This window comes from Mustela lutreola, chromosome X, assembly GCF_030435805.1.
Source record: "Mustela lutreola isolate mMusLut2 chromosome X, mMusLut2.pri, whole genome shotgun sequence".
Classification (NCBI taxonomy): domain Eukaryota; kingdom Metazoa; phylum Chordata; class Mammalia; order Carnivora; family Mustelidae; genus Mustela; species Mustela lutreola.
In genome coordinates this window covers 83,386,460-83,389,679 of record NC_081308.1, presented here as the reverse complement: position 1 = coordinate 83,389,679, position 3,220 = coordinate 83,386,460, and the positions used below count along the sequence as shown (strand labels likewise).

The 3,220-nt window shown below is 37.2% G+C and overlaps 1 pseudogene; it reads right to left on the bottom strand.

The window, feature by feature from the left end:
* Positions 1–1,163: 1,163 nt before the first annotated feature.
* LOC131822011 (nascent polypeptide-associated complex subunit alpha-like) lies at positions 1,164–1,809 on the bottom strand (annotated as a pseudogene).
* Positions 1,810–3,220: the final 1,411 nt, after the last annotated feature.

Below are 3,220 nucleotides of genomic sequence, written 5' to 3'. Positions count from 1 at the left end.
AGCAACTTCTTTCAAGATATGTCTCCAATGGCAAAGGAAACAAAAGTGAAAATAAACTTTTGGGACTTCATCAAAATCAAAACTTCTGCACAGCAAAGGAAACAGTCAAGAAAACAAAGAGGCAACCCATGGAATGGGAGAAGATATTTGCAAATGACAGTACAGACAAAAGGTTTATATCCAGGATCTATAATGAACTCCTCAAACTCAACACACACAAAACAGACAATCATATTAAAAAATAGGCAGAAGATATGGACAGACACTTCTCCAACGAATACATACAAATGGCTATCAGACACATGAAGAAATGTTCATCATCACTAGCCATCAGGGACATTCAAATTAAAACCACATTGAGATATCACCTTACACCAGTTAGAATGGCCAAAATTAACAAAACAGGAAAGAACATGTGTTGGAGAGGATGTGGATAAAGGGGAACCCTCTTCCACTGTTGGTGGGAATGCAAGTTGGTGCAGCCATTTTGGAGAACAGTGTAGAGATTCCTGAAGAAATTAAAAATAGAACTTCCCTATGACCCTGCCATTGCACTCCTGGGTATTTACCCCAAAGATACAGATGTAGTGAAAAGAAGGGCCATCTGTACCCCAATGTTTATAGCAGCAATGGCCACGATTGCCAAACTATGGAAAGAACCAAGATGCCCTTCAATGGAAGAATGGATAAGGAAGATGTGGTCCATATACAATATGGAGTATTATGCCTCCATCAGAAAGGATGAATACCCAACTTTTGTAGCAACATGGACGGGACTGGAAGAGATTGTGCTGAGTGAAATCAGTCAAGCAGAGAGAGTCAATTATCATATGGTTTCTCTTATTTGTGAAGCATAACAAATATCATCGAGGACAAGGGGTGTTAGAGAAAAGGGAGTTGGGGTAAATTGGAAAGGGAGATGAATCATGAGAGACTGGACTCTTAAAAACAATATGAGCTGTTTGATGTGGCGGGGGAGGTGGGAGGTTGGGGTACCAGGTGGTGGGTATTATAGAGGGCTCGGATTGCATGGAGTACTGGGTGTGGTGAAAAAAATAATGAATACTGTTTTTGTGAAAATAAATTAATTAATTAAAACAAAATTAAAAAAAAGATGTCGTTATTCTTTTGAAACACTAGAAAAGTTCCTACTTTTCAGATGGTTACATTGTTAATTCCATAAAAGCATTTACAATATCATTACTCTTGTTCTTCAGGAATCAAGGTGCCTTCGCTCATGACACATTTACTTGTGACACGACTAATTCTATGTCCTTAACCTCTGCACCTGTTTCATCAACTTCTTTCTCTTCATTCTCCTCTTGTACAGTTGGAGTTATGTGTTTTCTTGAATGTTTGAGACATCTTCACTTTGAAATTTAAATTTCTCAGCAGTAGCTAGTTGTGCTTGCTGAGATAGATCTTCAGTCTTGGTTTTTCCCCCAAAATATGCAGGTGCCTGAAGCTGGGTTATTGTAGACATTAGTTTTGTGATGATAAAGAGGATATTCTTAGATTTCCAGATAATGACTCTAGTAACCCCTATAACCTGTTGATGATCCAGTTTATACAGAGCTTCCATGCTTTCTTTTCAGTCGAGCTCTGTTTTGCCTTACTGACTGGTTCTTCATAAATTTCAGCTGCTGCTGATAGCTGAGCTCGTTGTGAGGTTGCTTATGTAGAATCCTTTTCTTCAAGTTCTGGTGCATATTCATCACTGTTGGATTCTGTTCCAGATCCTGTCTTAGCCTAGGGCTGTGGCAACTCCTGCTTTGTAGCAAGAACAGTTTCTGAGGCTTCACCTAGCATTTTGTGCAGGGAACACTGAACCAAGATGGAGACAGAAAGAGCAAGATACCCTTTCATTCAATGAATGGACAAAACAACAAGCATGTGCAAAATAGAGCACTCAAGATCAGCAGAATATCCCTTAATGGGATTCAAGCTGAAAAGTTTTAAAGTTCATAATATATAGATAATAGTTTTCTGATATAAAGCATAGTGTTTATTATAAAGCTGAGTAATTTACATCCCGCAAATAAACTTATAGGAAATGACCACTTATATGGTAAACTAACAAATTTTAGCATAATAATTACAATTAAGAAGAATAAATTAAACATGGTTATGTATTTTTTAAATTGCCAAGAGAAATACTTTAAAAATTTACATTGTGTTTTTAACCAGATTCTTTATATAAACATTTGTACATTTCCCAATGGGTGTTATAACTTATGACAGTATATAGTATTTTCTTAATGCCACTTCTGAAAAGTCTCATATCTCAGGAGAACATCTTTTTAAGAGGCAAATATTTATTCAAATGTATTATTCTGTATTTTCATTGTTACTGTATAAGAAAGCCACTGATTTCTGTACATTGACTTTGTATCCTGCTTACACTGTTGGTGGGAATGCAAGTTAGTGCAGCCTCTTTTGAGAACAGTGTGGAGATTCCTCAATAAATTAAAAATAGAGCTTCTCTATGACCCTGCCATTGCACTACTGAGTATTTACCCCAAAGATACAGATGTAGTGAAAAGAAGGGCCATCTGTACCCCAATGTTTATAGCAACAATGACCAAGGTCGTCAAACTGTAGAAAGGTGCCCTTCAACAGATGAATGGATAAGGAAGATGTGGTCCATATACCCTATGGAGTATTATGCCTCCATCAGAAAGGATAAATACCCAACTTTTGTGGCAACATGTACGGGGCTGGAAGAGATTATGCTGAGTGAAAAAAGTCAAGCAGAGAGAGTCAGTTATCATATGGTTTCACTTATTTGTGGAACATAACATATAGCATGGAGGATATGGGAGATGGAGAGGAGAAGGGAGTTGAGCGAAATTAGAAGGGGAGGTGAACCATGAGAGACTATGGACTCTGAAAAACAATCTGAGAGTTTTGAAGAAGCAAGGCGTGGGAGGTTGGGGGAACCAGGTGGTGGATATTAGAAAGGGCACAGATTGCATGGAGCACTGGGTGTGGTGCAAAAACAATGAATACTGTTATGCTGAAAAAAATAAATAATTTTTATAAAAAGAAAAGAAAAAGAAAAAAAAGAAAGAAAGAAAAAAATTAAAATCCAGAATATATCAGCTTTCTTTACACCTTAAAAAACTACAGAATCAACAACAAATTAAGCCAACTCCACACACAAGAAGGGAAATAATCAGGATTAGAGCAGAGATCAATGAGAGAGAAACTAGAGATGCAG